Source organism: Cyprinodon variegatus, unplaced genomic scaffold (assembly GCF_000732505.1).
Source record: "Cyprinodon variegatus isolate N-32 unplaced genomic scaffold, C_variegatus-1.0 Scaffold14, whole genome shotgun sequence".
Classification (NCBI taxonomy): Eukaryota; Metazoa; Chordata; class Actinopteri; order Cyprinodontiformes; family Cyprinodontidae; genus Cyprinodon; species Cyprinodon variegatus.
The window spans coordinates 234,238-254,902 of record NW_015150467.1 but is presented as its reverse complement, the minus strand read 5'-3'; the positions used below and the strand labels follow the sequence as shown (position 1 = coordinate 254,902).

Here is a 20,665-nt window from a genome sequence, read left to right as displayed (position 1 = left end):
TTAAGGCTATGAAATTGACTGCCAAATTTGCACACATGCAACAACTAAATCTAAAGTGACAGCAATAATCAGAGTGGAGAGATTAGCAGCTCTCAGCTTTATTTTTCCTTATTCTACAAAGACATACATCATCATCAGCAGCAACTAAGGTGGAGCACCTTCACCTGGAGAGTGGCTGTGCTTGGCTCCCACGTTTTTGGAAAACTGTTCTCACTTGTCACCTTTGATCCATCTACTCTTATCGGCTTAAAATTGAGGCAGCACAGGAATATTTTGAGGATGTAAATTCACAGGAGCAAGCTAATGCAAAATCAGAGTATATAGGAGATTTGTATAAAGTATTTTTTTTGTACCCTGATTGCCTGCACTTTGAAACATTAAGCATACAAATTTCCATCCCAGAAACCTAGTAAATCCTGTTGTGAAATTTGGTTTCAATTATTTAAACTGCACTTCGCAGAAATGTTTATGCTATTCAAAATTTTTTACATCTTAATTAAAAATGTAATACCATGTTATTAAAATTATACATGAAAGACCAACCCAAGTATGAGTGCGATTGGGAAGTGGATGGAAAAAAAGCGCACAGCATTCTTTAGAGATCAAATGATTCAGGTTTCCAACAGCTAATGCTGATTATTTTGATATGAGTCTAAACGATTTCTGTTATATGCTGCTGATTTGTTTTGGGTTGATGCTTAAAGCCAATGTTGGTTTCACTTCCTCAATTTACATGGAATGACACAAAAGATGTACTATTTATGGACAACTCTAACAAAAAATCAACAAGGAATAACAGATAAGGAATCAATGCTCATACAGTACCCGGATCAGCTGATACTCTTACAAGAAAAAAAAATGCTAATATTGGCCAAAAATATGACCAACATATTGGTGTATCACTAATCTGCAATTGTGTTGAACCACCTGAGTGAAAATTTTCTAGAACCACCTTTGCTGCAGTTGCAGTTGTCAACTCTGCATCTCCAAAGACATAGTTACCTTTTCTTATATTGCAAAAGCTCAAGATATAAGACATCGGTAAACATGATTTTTCAAGGTGTCACTGAATTAGTTTAGAGTTAATTATAGTTTAGAGTTAGATATAATTTAGAGAAATACCTATTAAGAGTTTAAATAGGTATTTCTTACTGACTCTACATTCAGGGCTGTTGCCCTCTTAAAAGGTGAACCTCTGGCCCAGTCTGGAAGTCTTTTACAGCCTATAAAAGGGTTTATAAAAGGTTTTCCTCTGGGAATGCCCTGCTGTGTTTAACTCTATTAAGGTTAATGTCCAGCCTTAGATTTTCACTACACAATGTTTTGCTTTTAAACCAAAAAGTTCAATGTTGGTTGAATCTTGCAAAAGCACCTTCCCCTATTTGTTTGCTGTGTTCCCAAAGTTTAAACAATACTTTTTCTATTTTTCATTCCACAATGGACTTATCTTTTTCACTCCTCCATAAATGCTAAATCTATACAAGTGCATGACTAACAGTTGTCTGTAAACAGATTCTTCGGCCTGAGAGTTACCAAATGAGTCTTAACTGCTCCTCTGTTTACATGCACTCCTGTCATTTTAGGTGGGTGGTCATGGCTCGGTAGCTTGGCAACCATATCTTACAGATTCCCATTTGGGTTTGAGGGATTGAACAGTGCTCTGTATCCTATGTTTAAGAACATGCTTTATAACTTATACCTAAACTTCTGCATATCTTTACACCTGACCTGTTTACCGTTCCTTTAGCCATATGTTGCTGATTTTTCCCTTATGTTATCAACAAAGCTTTACAGAACAGGTGGATTTCTAATTGGGATATAGTGACATACAGATCCTTTTTACTAATTGGTTGTATTCTTAAGGCTGAATTGCATTTTATTCTGTACCCTTATAGAGTAAATGTTAGTTTTTTTTTTGTCGTATCATATAAAACCCTAATAAAAACATAAAAGTTTGTGGTTCTCCCGTGATAAATTTTGGAAAAAGTTTAAAGAATATCAATACGTTTGCAGGGCACTGCACATTTAGTTCATATTATTTTGCCTCTATCTACTGCGACTTCACAGAATCTCAGCTTGGCAACATTTCTTCATTTCTGAGTCACTTGTCTTTTCACGCAATCTGCTGAGTTTCAGTTCAATGTGAAGATTGCCAAGAAGCAAATAGTTGTTTTTTTTATAGAGTGGACTATATCTCCTCATTGTGATAAACTAATATGAAGCACTTTGAGAGAGCAATGAACGGAGAATTTGAGCGGCTTTAATATGAAGCTCATATATTTTCTTTTTAAACCTTCTGAGCATTTCTGCCAAATTGTGTGATTTTCTCTTTGTTGCGATGGCACTGAGGGTGCACTGGCTGATGTTCACAGCCTCCCTCTGTTGTTCTCGGTTTACACTTTCACTCTGCCTGATGTCGGGGATTGTTTTTCCGAGGCGGATGGTGTTTATGTGTCTTTGTTGTTAATTTATTAAGTACAACGATGTACAACAAAAGATACCACTGAGTAGATAATGAAATTACATATTTATTATTTTTATTATAGTTTATGTGAAATGTTTGGAGGTAATTTTTGTTTAGTTTGCAATAGACTATTTCTGTAGTAATATCTGAAAACTGGAGCTTGATCGCATTTTACTTCAGGTTTCTCTATACTGTTGTTCAGTGATTCATCTTGAAAGGTTCAGTTTAGGTAACTAGACATGACCATACCATACCATACCATTCCATACCATACCATACCATACCATACCATACCATACCATACCATACCATACCATACCATACAGTACCATACCATACCATACCATACCATACCATACCATGCCATATCATGCCAACCTAATTTATGAAGCACTTTATACACCGGACAGGACCAAAGTGCTGTACACAATCATAAAATACGATGCAATTATAAAATAGAAAGAATTGTTAGTAAAATACATATTAGTATATAAACAAAATAAAACAAAGTGAAAGCTATCAAATTGTGCCAAAAGCCAAGGACAAAAGATAAGTCTTAAGAAAGGACTTAAAAATAGCAAGAGAAGAGGCCTGTCTTATCCTCAAAAGACTATGACCATGACAAGGATGACTGGGAATCTTCACAGATCTGTTCATCGATTTAAACAACCAGCTGAAGCCAAATCAATTGTTTTACATCTGCTTACCTGCTTTGCAAATTTAAAACACTGTTAATTTTAATGTGTTGATTTTTTTTTTTTGTGTGTGTGCCTTGCTTGTTCAGAGCTCATATTCTCTGTTTAATTTTTATTTTTATTTTCTAGCACTGCTGTAAATTATGCTGTTTTTATTTTTTAATTCTCCGCTTTCAACTTTAAAGCATGCCCTTCTTTGTGTATAGTGTTTAAGGTTAATTGCTTTTTTAAATTTTGGTTGTGTGTTTGTTTTATTCTTTGTTCTGTTTTTCTCCTTTTTTAGAACTTTTTAGCTTCAGTGTCTTCATTTGCTCAAGATTAAATGAGATCTTCCATGATTAAAGGAACACAAAATGTCAGGTTTCTTTTCTTGCTGTTGTTTTTTTCATTTAATGTTCTGTGTAACTCACGTCAGTAACACGAGTTGTATTATTTTTAGTGTACAATGTAATAATGAAAATGTGGAAAAGTGAAGAAATACTTAACACCATTAAAGGCTACATTTTTGCTGATTTGACCAGATGGATAAATGCTATAACTGTGAAAATTGATATTCTAAACTTTCAAAAATAGGGAAAACATCAGTCCCTTCAAATTAAACATGAGGATTTCTTCAGGACTAACATAGTTTTGATTTTCAATTAATCTTTGGCATAGCATTAACACTATTGAATGAAACTTGTTCATGGTATTAAACTTAATACTAAGCTAATGTTAAGATCTGGGAACTCAGAACTAGCCCAATGTTTGTAAAGGTTTTTTTCAGAGCTAGAAAGCTAAGAAATGATCTGTAGAGCAGCAAAATATATGAGACCCAGATAAAATTTAAAGGCCTATAAAAGCATTTGAACTATATCCCAGTACTTTGCTACTCCTAAATAATTTACTGTAAAAAATTATTTGCAAGGGTGACCAAACATAATTTTATTTAAACGCATAGTTTGAAAAATATATAATGTCGCAGGAAAATACTTCACAACCTTTGACCTTTCCACATTTTCAAGTAGCACAGAACACTTCGGTACAAGAAATATCACTATTCTATTTACAAATTTTTAATTTTGTCTACCTAACTACCCAAGCTGAATTACACAGATTGTAATTCATTCTAGTCATTGACTTCAGCCAAATCTGGCTGGCCCAATCACAGCGTGAGAGGCGGGGCTTTACGATGCCTCCCTCTCAGCACGTTTCTGCTTTTATACCAGCATAACAGCAAAATGACGAATACAACGGAGCAATGCTTTTATGATGCTCTTTCTGATGATGAGAATGAGGTAACCTTAAAATCCTAACAACGGACACCATTAGCGTTCTTTCTTAAAAAAACAAAACACATTTGCTTTTTCCAGCTTGATGTGTTACAGACCAAAAAATTGCAAAAAGTCATTTCATTTTTGCATCACATCTGTTGTTATCTGATTGGTTCCAACCTGATGACGCCAACCCTGTTAGTCTCGTCTATAAAATCCACATTTACTCGCCCTTTACAAGGTTAATACACCATTTGGTGTAATATTCTGGTAAATATAGCTGGGTAGGCTAATCTTATGCTCCTTATGAGAAGTGCAACCTTTATACTTGTAGTGTGGGGGTCTCCAACATTGGGGGCCACAGCCAGCTTTGCCCTGGACCACGTTAGACCAAAATGAGCTTGTTCTAAAAAATTGCATAGCCCACTCATATGCACCTATAGTTTATTTTATTTTATTTTATTCCGTATCTGTTTGTTTTTCATTCCACTTTTATTTATAGATACTTAAAAAGGTCAGTAATTAAAAGAAAAACTTATAGAAATAAATTTACTATAAATTAGTTTTAAGGGAATTCTCTTTGAGTTCAAATTTCAGTACAGGTTTACCTCACCTCATCAAGTAGCTCTCAGTTCTAAAAAGTTAGTGACTGTGTGTATTGTGTCTACGTAAAATTGTTGCTTAATATATCTGTATACATTATTATTCAATAGAAAATGGGTGGACTGTCATAATAAAAACTGTATACCTTTGTTTCTGTACTTTTATCTCAACTGCTATTGGTAAATGCTTCTTAAACCTACATAAATAACTTTGCGGTTCTTTCTTAAATTGTCTAGAAGCATTTGTTCTTCGACTAAAAAGTCCCTTTGAAGGTACATTAGTTTCCGGTTTCATTTAAAAGAAAGGTTGTTTTTCTCTTTAAAGCTCTTCCTTTTTATCGCTGAACTTGCAACGACTTTAGGAGGTGAAGTCAAAAGGGTGAAGTGATGAAAGAAAGAGACACCAAGAAAAATAGCAATGAAGGAAAGGGGGGTAGATGTCGGCTAACGGCCTAGCTGTCATTGTAGTTCAGTTGCTGATCTGTGATGGCACTGATTATTCACAGGGTAATCCTCGTACGTGTGTAGATTGCTGTTACATGCTGAATCAATACAAACAAAGTGACTGCAAAACATCACTGAGGGAAATTCTTACGTCTCTGCTCTAGTGTTTGGAAATTAAGTACCTGTGTATGTGAATACACCAAACCAGTGCTTGTTAATATGCAGTTTCAGGGACCAGGTATTAGCAGTGGATTACAGGTGACTAGCAGGCTTTTGAATCTCTTTCCTGTGATACCCTTTGAATGTGTTCATTCCCTTTGAAGTGGTGTCAGTTTTAAAATATCTCAACCCTTTTATGTATAACCATAGGTTTTTGCGTTCAAGATTTTTTTTTTCCCCCTCTTCTTTTTAAGAGGGAGGAGATGAAAGCATCACAACAGTCAGAATCCTTCAAAGAGTTTGGAAAAAGTCTTGGAAAATTCTTGCAAAGAAGGAAGTATAACTTGTTAAAACATTGCGCTGAGGCTGTTGTTGTGTCTGGACCATTGGTGTGCCACAGCAGGTTAGATCATCTGAATGCAGCCAGATCCTACAGAGCTTGCTCATTGCTCTCGTCACTAAATTAGATTGCCTGATTGTGTGTTTTGCAGCTGGAATGAGCTTTACAGTATGTTTGTAATGTCTCAAGACCTGATTCGTATGCTGGATGTGCATTGTAATTGTTCACAGTGCACATTCCCCTCTCGGCCCCACAGCTCCTCCTGATTTGGATTCATTTAGCCTTTATTTCGCCTCATTATAAAGCCCTTTGTTATTGCCAGGTTGTCTGTGAGGTGTTTGGTATCGCTGTAACTAACTCCAGTAATTTAATTTGAAGAATCAGCAGGACAGCTATGTACCTCTCAGCATAAATACAAAGGGAAGTGGGAAGGTGCTAATTTAAACTAAATGGTGAATCACATTGGCATTTTCTATCACATAAACCTAAAAAATGACACATCCTGAATTTATGTGTTTGCTTCAACTACAATGCAGAGAAAGCAAAGTATCACCCTAAGCCTACCAGTGATCCATTTCTCCAATTTTAGCACAGTGTGGACTCGCAGCTTACTGCAGGGAGCCGTCTTTAGAGCTACATTCAAATCTAATTCTAACATCTCCAAAGGCTGCATATTTAAATGTAGCATGTTATATAATACAAGCCGTGTTTCCAATCAAATAAAATGCAAAAGTTAAACAGACTTTCAAAACTTCGAAAATAAGGCGATGTAAAAAATAAACGATTCATAGTGTAATGTCATAATATGTCATCGTCCAGATTATGTCCGCACACATGGCTGTAATAAACAGGAAGAAGAGGTTTTAATCTAGCCTGGACTATAGATCAGTAATGGAAGAACATTTTAAGAAATGTATTGCTATTTGGCAAATTGTTCTTAGGCTAACATGTAATGATGATGTTGCTTCCAGCATCGTTTACACTCATAATAGGAACATCCGAAAAGAAACCGACAGCTGAAACAACTGATGCATCATCTGAGGTAAAAGCTAGCTACACCAGAGCCAAAAAAAGTGTTTCATATCCCATTTTCCAGATTAACCTTTTTGCACAAAATACAAAAACCACTTCAAGGCAGCGTAAAATATTTTTTGTGAAATTGAGGGAGCTTTCCGTGTTTCTGCTGTGACACTTCAAAATATGCATTAGACAAAGCTGATGGTAAGGCACCCAGGCATAGGCTATGAGATCTAAAGCTAAAAACAGAGCAACTGTGGTGTATTTCATTTAGCCTTCTTATTATCTGCCAATATTTTGCTCTCTCTCTTTAGTGCAGAACTTTAGTAAAAAATACAGTTTACCTTTAGGTATTGTTTTGTATCTGTTGCTCTCTCTCATTAAATAAAAATGAGATTTATAAAAGGTGGTGCTGCAAAGTTTTAACTCAAGGGGGTAGAATCATTGTTCATACCCCATTTTTCCATTTTCTATTTGTTAAAAATGTAAACGTCCAATAAATTTCGCTCCCCTTCATGATTGTGTCTTACTTGTTGTTGATTCTTCAAAAAAAAATAAAAACGGTTGAAGACTGAAATGTGGCTAAAGGTCTAAAAGTTCAAGAGTAGATTTTTCAGTTTTTCCTTCTGTGAGTCATCAGTCATGATTGTTTAAGCTGAAAAACAGCTTACTCTCATCACCAACCAATTTCTAGGTGCATCTCTGTTTATTTTGAAAGTAAAGATGGCTCTAAAAAGAGTGGTAATGGAATGATAACCCTGCAGAGCTGCAGTACAGGTTTGCAATGCAAAGGATAAAATAAAGGTTTTCTGTTGCTGATCCTTTATTTTTTTCCTGATCCTCAACAACAGCGCAGCAAACAGACAAACCAGGTATTTACCCTTACACTCCAGAGGCTTTCTCTTGTCTGCTCAAGACAAACAATACCCTGTGCATATCCTTCCTGTACATTCCCCCCCTGTCTGTCTTCATTTTAGTAACTCAGTTTAGACATTTGTAAATTTCACACATTTCTAGCCATTAACTTGTCTAAGGGTATCAGCTACTGAGTTAACGCTGCAGTCAAGCCTGTGGTTTAAAAGTTGGCATTTACATTTGAAAGAAAGGAAACTCTTTAACAGTTCTTCATGAGAACGTTTCTCCGCTGTGACGGCTCTGCAAGCCTACAGAAACTTTTTTCCCCTTTCTCTCTAAAGACTTCCCTGAATTTTCCTCGTCAATCATCTCTTTTGATTCATCTTTATCTCACTTGGTGTAGTTGTGTGATTGAAGGTGCATGCAAGTGTGTTTGCATGTGTTCCTCCTCTCTGCAGCTTGGCGTCTACCATTGTGTGGGTAGCGCAGCCCTGAGGGCAGTACCCCACAAAGCAAGTAATGGGGCTGAGCATGCAGAGAAAAAACTGATTTAGCATGAGAGGCATCTCTAATCTTCTGAGGTGTCAGTGTTGTGTCATGGATTAGTGGACTATTTATGCTGTGACCCTTTTCTCTTTGTTGCATCCCCCCGGCAAAGATCACTCTGTAACATTACATTTAAATATTATTAATACTAGCTATAGCAGAGGTAATAGCTGCTGTTATCTTAACTGACATGATAGGCTGCTAAATTTGCATGTGTGAAATAGACATTCCCTTTTCTGATACAAAAATAATTTATATATAATTTTAAAGCTAAGGAACTAAGAATTGAATGAGATGAATGAGAAGTGGACCTGATTTGAACTAATAGCTCAAACAGAAATAGAAATGTGGCAGTGAAAATGAGGACTAAAGTAACTGTATGCCAAGAGAGGCAACAACCAAAGGTAATGTGATGATTGATTAAAAAAAAAACAGGTGTTTAAAAAGGCAGAATAAGTAAGCCATGGAGCACAAGCAATGTTAAAACCCTGCAGAAAACCTGCAGACCATGACAGCAGGTCCATTCTTTACCAATCAGCTGTAAATTACCCATCTAGAGGTCAGGTTGATTATGGGAGTTTTACTCTTAAATGAGGTGCAAAAACATTTGCACCTTGAAATATGATAAATCTGCCAGTACAAGCTAAGTTTAAGCTCTGATAACATCAAAAATTCTAAACTGAAGTGTAAAGAGTCCTACATAATGATAGTTAATACGTGAGATAAAACACATCATGTTTATCTTTAAAAAACAAGACAACCCCCTCCGTGGAGATGTTCAAAATAAATACATAAATAAATTAAAGTTTCACCTAATTGTCATATTCTTACACACAAAAATAAATATCAAATCTTCATTTTGAAACATCTTCTGAGTGGAAAAAAAATCAAATTGGAACAATTAATTGTGTTTAGGACGCTATTTTTGGCTGAACCATACTCTTACTACTTTTTATAAACTTGTTCAATCTTTGTTTTCTTTCTTCTTTCATTTAATTTACTCTGTTGTTTTAATCGTGCATTTTTAAACTGTTTTTCAAAGGTCTCACTCTTTCTGTGAAGCAGTGTGATTATCTACTTAAGTTACTTTTTAAATTGATAATAGCCTTAGTTTGCTAACTTTCCTCCAACCCCCTTGTTGCCACTAGCACAGTATTGACTCCTCTCCTGTATTAGAAGACCTGATTCCAGAGAGGGATTCTATAAGATTTAGGTCTAGGTGTGTATTTTGTATACGCTGTATTATTTCTGTGTTAATCTGAGCAAGTTTTTGGTCTGTTTATATTGTAAAAACCCTTCTTAAAGATTTGTTTTATCTGTCTCCAAGATTTTCCTTACACAAAACCACCTGTTAAAAAAGGTTTCGGATGCAAGTTACTTTTAATAATTATAATAATTAATAATTTAAGTTAATTGATCTCACAATGGAGAAATTTACCTCTGCATTTAACCCATCCCCTTGGGGAGCAGTGGGCTGCCATTGTGTGGCGCCCGAGAAACAGTGCCCAACAGGTTTTGCTCAGAAACCCAGAGTGGCAGTCTGTGGGAGTGGGGCTTCAAACTCAGAACCTGAGGATTTCAAGCTCTTTATGCCTTAACCACTAGGCCACCACTGAAAACCCTGATATCTTAATTTAAATTCAAAAATAGTTTATTAATCCCAAAGGGTAATGAAATGTTGTAGTAACTCACAGTTTTCTGTGTGGTTTTTCTTATCGATTTGTTGCAGGTGTTGATAGTTGTAGGAAGGAAGGATCTTCTGTAGTTGTCTGTTTTGCATTAAATCTGGAGGAGACTCTTACGGAGATATTATATTGTTATTTAAAAATTTTCTGAAGAGGATGCTTATTGTTTTTTAAGATCTTCTTCACTATGAAGAATTCTTCCTGGTGAAATAACTTGAAGTGTTTCTAGAGGAGTTCCTACTTTTTTGAGTCATTAGCTCTGACGCTGTTACTCCAGCAGAGGATGGAGGAAGAGATCCAAGATATGTAGCATCTAGCTGCAAACACTAAAGGACCTAAGATTCCTTAGGAATTACAGTCTGCTCTGTCCCTTGTAGACGGCTTCACAGTCGCATCTCTAGTTTAATCTGTTTTCCAGGTGAACACCGAGGTATTTATACTCCTTCAGCACCTCGATTTCTTCTCTCATGATGTTCACGGAATTCAATATGTTCCTGTTTCTTCTGAAATCTAAAATCATCTCCTTTGTTTTGCTGAAATTTGGGATCACATTATTTTTTTTCCACATCATGCCAAAAAGCTGTTTGCCAGCTCCCTGCAGAGACATACGAATATTTCTGCAGATGACAGGACTCTGTCTGGAACTGGAAGTCAGAGTTGTACAGAATAAAAAGTAATGAAGAGTGTACTATTCCCTGTGGTGCTCTTTTGCTGCGCACTACTTGATTAGAAAGCAGTCACTTTAGTCTAACAGATCTGGTCTGTTTGACAGGCCTGATTCAGGCAGTAGTCGATGCCCCTGCCTAAATCTTCTGGAGTTTCGCACAAATTTAGACAGGCTGAATCATGTTAAATGCACAACGAACATGATCCTCACACTGCTGTCTAAATGACAGTGGGTTTGTTGAAGTAGTGCATGATGGCATTTTCAACTCCAACTCCGCAGTGATAAGCAAACTCTAGAGGGTCCTGCCCACTGAACAAAAATAGTTTGAAAAAACATTGAAAAGACAACATGATTTACGTGCAAACAAAATCTTCATTTGGTTGTAAAGTGAAACGTGAAAAGCTGTAATTTTCAGATTGTTGAAAAGACGATGCAAACCTGTCTTTTTTAACGTGTTTGGTGTTTGGAGGATAATAACTGCTTGTTTGTTTGCTGAGGTGAACCAACAGAGGTCTATAGGACCTTCAGCAGGTGGGATGTCAGAACAACAGGTTTATACTCACTGAGGACTATTGGCTGAGTCTTTTTTGGTACTGGAACAGGACAGGAGGTCTTCCACATCACTGGAACTGTCTCCTAGGTCTGCTTAAGGTTGAAGAGGTGCTGTAGAATCCCACAGAGCTGCTCTGCAAAGGCCTTCAGGACTTCTGAGGTGTCACCATCAGGACCTTATTATAATTCAGTCTCTCCAGTTGCCTCTTTACTCCACTTCTGGAGAAAGACAGGTGAAAGGTGGAGGGAGCAGCACCATCTTCTGGTTTGGCTGAGAACAAACTCATAAAAAACAGGAGAGTCAATGGCAGAGGAGGGCAGGATATCCATATGAAAGTGGTGATCTAATGCATGTGCATTACTATGTGATTTAATTCCACTGAGGGATTAAATTGCTGAATTTTGCCAAATAATCGTTGACCTTTGTTTAAAAACATACAGAAAAACTTCTAAGCCTGGTGGACATGCCTCTTTTTTAGGAGACCAGCATTCTGTACACTGAAGCTGCACAGATGCAACAAGATCCTGTGTGAGTCTGTCAGTCTTTTGGCCTCTGGTTTGTTTATTTGATGAGGAGTCTTTGATGTTGCTCTGTAAGATCTGTTCCTCTGATGACACAGATGACATTATGTAGGAATACTGCAGTGCTCCTGCTTGAATCCATACAATATCATTTCTAAATGGTTGCTTTCTACCACATGTCCTTCTCTCAGCCTATGTTCAGAACCATTGGATTTATTCCAATTAGGATAACATCAAACGTTATGTTTAAATTGACACTATGGTGCCTTCTATTGCTATTGGGGGTGAGCTTGCACATTGTATTCCTAATAGTAGTTACAGAGATGTCTTAGCTGTTTTTCAGATAGAAGAGGAAAAGCTATTACAGTCTAAAGTGCATAAATTGCTGCAACCAAATGTGACCACAGTAAAGGATGCAATAGAAACACCAAAAATGGGGTCAGCCTCACCAAGGGGGAAGAAAAACAGACATTTAAATCAGTTTAAGCTTCCCATCCTATAACTCTCATTTGTTTACACTGGATGCAGGTAGGGGAAACATCGATTAAGACCTTGCTTTTACCCTACAGATGCTGAAAACAGCAGTGACACACTATTTAGAGTGTAAGAGCCAGAGGTACCATCGGGGAAATGTGACACAAGGCAGTGGAGAACATGAGGGTGAAGAAAACAGTTGGATTGATCATGAAGGTGCTGATATTCCTCTAACAAGCTTTGCAAACTGTGTCTCGGAAGATTCTCTTTTGAAAACATTGGCTGACCGTGGGGAACCAGTGGATACACAGAAGTAAAAAAAAAACACTGACAGCATTTGTAAACAGTCTGTAAAATGCATGGCATACTTTGGATTTTTTTTATTTTATTTTTTTATTTACATCCACGTCAACACGTCTGTACTCTGTATGGAGCCAGCTTTACTGCTGATGTCCTCGCAGCAGTAGCACTTTAAATGATCTGGTCATCAAAAATTTTATCTGATCTCTGACTTTGAAAGCTTCACTGTTTCCATTTCAATTAGAGCGAGTTGACTTGAGTTTAGTGATATTTTTGTTTGTCTTGCTCACACAAACAAAATATTTGATTAAAAACTATTTCTGATCAAAAAGTACAAAAGAATAAGCATAGAGTATTATGTTTCCAACAGAGCACTCCTCTTAATCATAATTTTAAATTTTTTTGTTCAAGTTCAAGCTTCACATTCATTACCAACATTCAACATCCTTGGAGAAATCTTGATGTCCTTTATCCTGTGGAGCAGATTGTAAAAGGCTTAAATGGCAGATTAAAGGAAAGATTGGTGTGAGGGACTAGACTTTCCCCTGATTACAGACCTTCTGATTAATCCTAACCACAACTTTTCAGCAGATTCTAATCCTTAACCCACTGGTTCTTGAACTTTTTAAGCAGCCCTGTTTTTTAGGGGGAAATGTAATCACTCCTACACCTCTCCAGCTTAAAATGACAAAAAAAAAAAAAAAACTTTGTTCAAAAAAATAATTGCAAAATCAGAATTTCTATTTAGAGTTTTTAATTTATTTAACTTTCATGTTCTTATTCTTTTTCTTTTTGTCCTTCAAACTTTTCTTTTTTTTATGAAACACAATCAGAAAGAAAACTGAGTTTGAGCAAATCAAAGAAAGACAAATTCACTGCACCAGCTTGTATTCATCCAAAAACAAGTTCAAATGACAACAGATTTTGACTGAAATTGTAATCTCACTCAGTCAAGAGAATTTGTTTAGGGTTACTCCAGTACGCCAAATCATCACGTCATTACATCATACATGCCTTATTAAAATATTACACAGTGTCCCAGATAAAAACAAACAGAACTCGCTGTTAAGAAAGATCCACTCTGTCTGTGTCTCAATTTCCTTCCCAAATCTCTGTTATGTGCATAATGAACATGACAACTTTATATCATGACAGAAGAACTGTCATAATCAGATAAACTACTTGGTAAAACATTAATTCTGACACGTAACAGGCAGGTATTATTATTAATTGTCATGATTCTGCACTTTTTGCATTTGTTTAAGTTTTCTTCTTGGGTTTTCAGTTTCAGTTTGATTCATATTTTTCTTTTTTGTTCTAATTTTATTGGTTTCATTCCCATTCGGTGGTATTTTCTGGTTGTATTTGAGTTCTTATGTATTTCCTGTTTGCCCTCTGATGCCCTCTTGTGTCAGTCTCTTTCCCTAGCTCCCTTCTAGATTCTTCTGCCCACACCTGTTTCTCATCTGTTAATTAGTCCTCCCGTTGTTTCTGTCTCTCATATATACACCTCCTGTTCAGTCACTCTTTGCTGTTTCTTTGTTATCTCTGTGCTTCTCGTGTTTTCCCTGATGTCTAGTGGATTTGAGTTATTTTTGCTTCTGTCGACACCCTTTTGTATATTTAACTTGCAAGAAGCCACGTCAGCTTCCGTCTTGGCATTTGGGTTCTTAAAGCCTCCACCCAACCGGACAATTACTGTAGGGACTCGCACACCACCAGCAAGAATATTCCTAACACAGTAGATAATCACTTGATTTTGTTCTGGGCTGTGACTGTGCCAGTCTGAAACATTATGCTTTTATTTCTACATTTTCATCTTAAACAGTGACCCTAAACTCACTGGTCACTGGACTGTTGGAGGGTGAACCTCCGTCCCAGTCTTTAATCTTGTGCAGCCTTTTTGTATCATATATGCCTCTTATTTCACTTTTTCTATGTTAAAGCATAATATTTCCATAAAGAATCCCATTACAAAAAATACACTTTTTGGTTGGATCTAAATTCTTGTACAAACTGTAGCAACAAACACAGCCCTCTCTTCTGATCAGAGCACCTTCTTTTAAACCTTTTACTGGTATAGTTCCAGCTGGAAGTATTTTGGCTTTGTTATACTGTAACAATTCAGAAATGTTTGCCTCTCCTTGTGGATTTTACAATTGGTATTTCCATCAACCAATTTCCCCACCTGAACTGTGTATTATGAAACTCCTCTAGAAATACTACAATTCTCTACTCAAATGCATGCCATATTTTTTAGATATCTGCAAAAAAATGATTACCTTGTATGATTTTTCTCCTACGTCTTAAGAGTTTGGAAATGATGAATAAGGACATAAACTCTGTAAAACTACATCATATAAAAACTCAATACCTCACAGTATTATCTGCTGCACTTTTTTAGTCTGAAAAATAAGTTTTATCTCTTCTAAATTAATGCTGATAACACTTTATCAGTGTTGTGACTAAGTGCTTTGTTTTTCACCGCTGCTGTTTCAGGCAGTAAGGTCTCCTTGCAGTACTCTCAGCTCTCCAACAACAACCGTGGAAGGGATTGTTTCAACATCTCATTAAATTTTTTAAGCTTTTTGATTTCTGCTGTCAGACTCTGCACACATGTTCCTATTTTTTTTTACATTCACTTTAACTTCAACAACAAAGTGTGCAATGTCATATATCTTCACTCCTCTTTTTATCTCTCTGTCTTCATCTCTCAGTCGCTTCACAGCATTTAACTGAATAGAAAAACATGCGGCATACACATAAATACTTCATTGTCACTATTTAAGAACTAAACCTCTGCAGTGCCACTTGTCATATGTCACCTAACTGATTCACAGTGTGCTAAGCAGGTTTGGCTTATGGTGTGTCATGTGTCAAAATGGAAATGTTAATTATGTAACCCTAAATTAGGTTGTCTTGGTTGGCTTGCAACACTGGAAGTATATGCATTAAGTCCACTGATTTGTAGCCTTCCATGCGGTCCACAGTGTCCATATATTTAAAGAAAATGTCAGCAAGGATCTTAAACTATGAGAAGCACAGGTTTAGAAACACAAAAGTTTTACTCTATGTAGTGTAGTAAAAATTAATTTCATGAACAGGTTTTTGTGTAAGTTTTAATATTTGAGCAAGATTTGTGATTATGAGATTCTAAAGTAAGATTAAAGTCTATAACAATTATTGACTAATAAACATCTTCTGGTAATTATTTTTGCCCCCTAAGCATAAAAAGCACTCTTTTATTTTAAAAAGATTTATTTCAACTTTTAATTCATTTCAAATTAAATGCTTTTACAAACTGAAACTACAGTGAAAAAACAAACTTAGTTACATACATCTTACAGAGGATCATAACACATAATTTTAAGAAAAAAAATATTTCCTGCAGTGATTGAGCTGCATGCAACCCAGGTTAATATGGATGTTTGTTGTTTTTTTTTTTTCGTTTTTTTTTTTTTTTGATATTTCATTTTTTTTTTTTTCAGAATCTCTTGTTTAAAAAGAAAAAAAATCGAAACCTAGAAGCATATATAATGCATAATTATTTTAAAATAAAAAAAATAAAAATGTATTGTGCACTCATGTTAAATTTGTTAATCAAGTTCTGTTAGCTGGTTCCACTAAACTTAGTTAAGTAAATACAAAGAATGTCACATATTTAGTTGTGTCATAAAATAAAGTAAATGCAAGCTAATTAAGATCACTAAATCCAGCATTGTAGAATAAGAGGCATTACAGTCTTCAAATGATACTGCCACCTATTGCCAAAAAACTAATTTGCAGCAGTCTTCAGCTTGTTCTTGTATCTTGCGCTTGTACATGGAGGTGACATTGGTGTCCGAGTTGAGCGTGATGCCTGTCACTTGTGAGTTTCCAGATCATCCATCTTGAAAATAATGGTTTGATTGTTTGCTAGGTTAGACCCTTTTAACAAGGACATGCTTGACATTACAACCAAAGAAACAGCATGGGAACTTCCAGCCGAAAGTACATTCAAGAAAGTAGGCTGCAGGCTTATAGATGATCGGTACCAAACTACTGAGGTGTCTTAAAACGGATTTAAATATTCTTAAATAAAATATTAAATAATGTCTCTTTAACTTAAAAAAAAAAACATTTGATCTAATAAAAAAAAAAAAATGCATAGCCTTGTGCTTTCTTACTGTGCTCATGCAGCTACAAAGTCCTTTATAAACCTCCCATCTTTGCACCAGGAAATGCTTGCTTAGCTTGTGAACTGTTTTTTTTTTTTTTTTTTTTTTTTTTTTTTAAATACTGGTTCAAAACTCAAATCATTACATCGTTGTTTGAGTGTTTTTTATTGAAAGTTTGGACAGTAGTTAAAGCGATAGATTTGATTGCCTAAAAGTGTTGTAGCCGTAGACCTCTCTGTATGCATGAGTAGCTGCTGCATGAACTCAGATAAATGTACCCTCACAAGAAACAGACAGACAGACAAGACCTGTACAAGGTCTTGTCTGTCTTGTGTTTTGCTTTAAGAAAAAGACTGTTTGCAATTTTCTAATAGTTTTCTTTTGTTTTTTTAAATCATCGTCTAATAAATACCCTTTCAAATGTGTTTTAATTAAACCTCTTACAGCTCTTTAAAATAGAGTTATAGACCATAAAATGTTTTTTTTTTATACCTTAAGGATTTGAAAATATCAAAGTAATGTACTCTGTGGTGTAAGACAGTGGCACAGAAGCGTTTGTAAATGGCATCTATAGAAACAAAGTAAGATGAATGTGTTTACTGACTGCGATAGGCCTGCGTGAGTAAGTGTTGGTGTTTACTCAGGGTTCACGCAGTCTATATGTTTCTGTCATGTCTTTCTACTAGTCTGTCATTATTCACAGCAGGTTAGGAGATTTCTTCTGGAGAGAGCGAATAAATGAAGTTGGACAAGTTTGTTTCCAGATATGATCCCCCTTTTTGCGCATTTCCACATTGTGCAAACAAGCAATCATAGGGATTGGGGTATAAATTGCATGTTGAATGTGAATGTGGACACAAGCAGGCCTCACAGTCAGTGAGGCTAATTGGTATCCAAATATAGAATAATAAACCGGCTTTTTTCAGCCTTTTACTGGTCGTCATGGTTATACCTCCTTAGGGACGATCTTAAAGCCAACACAAGTCAGATTCATAGCAGTGGCACTTTTTTGTTTTTCTTTTTTCCGTCCCTTCTTGATGTGTTGAAGTTTGCATGTGTGTTTCTGGCCTGTCAGAACGGCACATCATCAGTCGTAACAGGCAGTCCCTGTGGAGGGCAGACTGACAGGTAGGTAATGATCAAAGAGGCTGTTTCCTGTGTTTCATGTTGGGCTCACAGACAGAAAGAGAGGGAGAGAGATGCATCTGTATTGCCAGTTTCTCAGACTTTAACAGACTCAGGTTGTAGAAAACTGATCTGATGTCTAGCATACACATCTGACCATAAGCTTCAGTCATTCTGTGACTTTTCACATTAACATCCACTAACACATTTCTCAGATGAAGCTCTACTTCTCCACTGCCAAGCTCCCTGTCATTTAACAAACGGATGAACTCTTACCGCCTCCTCGTTGCCTCTCAGTCATCTCAAACCGTCATCTGAGCTATATCACACATCCATGAAATATTATCCTGAAGGGGAAACTCAGGCAAAGCCACCAAACCGGTCTCCGATGTGTTCCTCCATAACCTTCTCCCCCTCAAGTAAGCAGGACTATCTCAAGGTGTCAGGTGCTAGGCCACTCACACATATCGTTCCCTCCATCTTGCGTCCACAGTTGCCGGCGGCTGTGAGGACTGGTTCACGCTCTGCTCCGTTCAGCCTGCCAAGTTTTTTATTTAACCAGTTGAAGCAATTCAGGTTGTATTCCAAATAGAAAGTAAATCTAATCTCAGCAAGGAAGTTCCCTGAAACAAGAAGTGCATCCTCAAGGATAGATGTAAAATAAAAATAAAAAACAACTACTTAACTTAATCTGGGAGATGAAAATGTCATTTTTACAGTAATCTATTTTGATGAAATTGTCAGGTAATCTGAGTATCTGGGAGGAGAGGGTTTGTATTTAACACCACCTCTGATCGAAGCCTGAAATTTACACACTCTAAATGAAAAGACTCAATCTTTTTTCAATGACTTTACCTCACATTAAACTCATCTTTATAAGAGTTTGTATATATTTGCTAAGTGTGATAATAGTGAGATTTGTTTTTGTCCCATTTTCTATCTTTAATTTAAAATATTTGCATACAAAAAAATACTATTTATTTAAGTTTGTCATAAAGTGATGTCAGAGTTTTGTTTGCTGTTGATAGATAGATTCACAACACCAGTAAATTGTAAGTATTGCTGAAGATAATTTTCCGGCTGCACCTTAAACACATTGCACAAACACTACAGTATTGTGCCCATAGCCAAAAAAAATTGTCAACATATCAGGAAGAGAACGATTGACCTCCACAGGTCTGGTTCATCCTCTGGTACAATTTCCAAAAGGTTGAAGGTGCCATGTTTGTTCAAACCATTTATTGAAAATATTAGCAGTATGAACAGTAAACTCCATTCATCCTACCATTTAGACAGGGATCTGGCTCTGTGTTCCATATGTGAGAGAGTGTCATTATCTACAGTAAAAAATAATATTTTGTACCTACAGCAACATTAAAAGCCAGACTAAATGTATTTAATTAATTTATATAACATATATAGAATGTATTGTTTTCTTTTTCAGGATTAATTTAAACTTTAACTCAAACCAAGTTTTCAAAGGGAGTATCAAAATGTCTGATGAAAAGCTGATGAAGATTCTTGTATTGATTCTATGTAAATTATGTGAATTCAAAATACTGCTTAAAAGTGAATCAAAAATACAAGTTAAAGGGGCTTTTAAGATAATAAATTATCACGTTATCTTCATCTTCATACATAGTCTTTGGTATTCTCCACTGGTGAAAAGCCATAATAGACTTTTGTTAAAAAAGAAAAAAAAAGCTAGTTCTTTACAAATTGGTGCATTTAAGCATAGTGATGGAAAGTAGGTGAGAGGATAAAGTGATGGGAATACAGAATGTGTGGAAGATGTTGTCAGATGTTTCCCTTCCTCTTAACTTTGCTAAACAAAGGGCTTATAATAGATTTTTTTTTTGCCTACGCTCCATGTTAAAAATCTTTCAGTGACTTCTGGACTTTTATAAGGTCAGCAGTCTGTTCCATGATTATGTAGGTATAACTTTACCATGAAAAGAAAGAAGGGAAATGATTTAAAGGTATTTTTGCCATTATTAACATTTCCAAATGTCTTTTAAAATATATTTTTTTCATTGGCTGTGAGCCCGGGTCTTTAGAATGAAATTCCTGAAAAACATCACTTTGTGTTAATGACTCCATATTTTCTATGAATTTTTTTATTTTTTGATTAATGGCTGACACAAATTAACTTAAGGTAATCTTGTAATTTACAGAGATACACATCTGCGGCTGAATCTCTTCATGATTTTATTTTCATTTTTTTCGAGTGGCTGATTGGCAGGGTAGAGGGTTGTGTGATTGCTATGTGAGCTAAATTAACCAGCAATTAACCAATGTAAGGATAATTGCTTATCCAATCAAATATAACTCAGAGCAGGTAAGGCAAGCTGATTTAATCACCTATAAAAACTGCTCCTTAAAGCACTCTGAGGTTGAGCTTAGTGCTCTTAAGTTTGCCCATTTACTTTATTTCTTTTTGAAGTATTCACATCTTTTTCTGCTCTACCTGCAGTCTTGGCAGTGATGTTCCAGGATTAATTACTTTTTAGATACTGAGAAACTATTAGATTAGATATTCCAGCAATTGATTCAGTCAAACATTTGCATGGAATCTTTTACTCTGGAACCAAAAACAAGAATGCAGGTTTTCTTATTTTTATCTTGATAAGACAGAAGTTAGCAGCTGTAGAAAACAGACTTATTCACAACCCTAAGGTTTAAAATAGGTCACATAATCGCTGAATCATACTTGACTTGATTCTGATTAAACATTTAATCAGGCACTTGTATAATTAAACTTCACATTCTGACAAGAGAGCGCAGTTGACAGTGCAGATAGAAAGCAAA

General features: G+C 35.9%; 1 protein-coding gene across 2 annotated transcripts in view; it reads left to right on the top strand.

Moving 5' to 3' along the window:
• LOC107090344 (cell adhesion molecule 1-like) overlaps positions 1 to 20,665 on the top strand; it is a 254,939-nt gene that overhangs the window by 139,994 nt on the left and 94,280 nt on the right. The window lies entirely within an intron of this gene.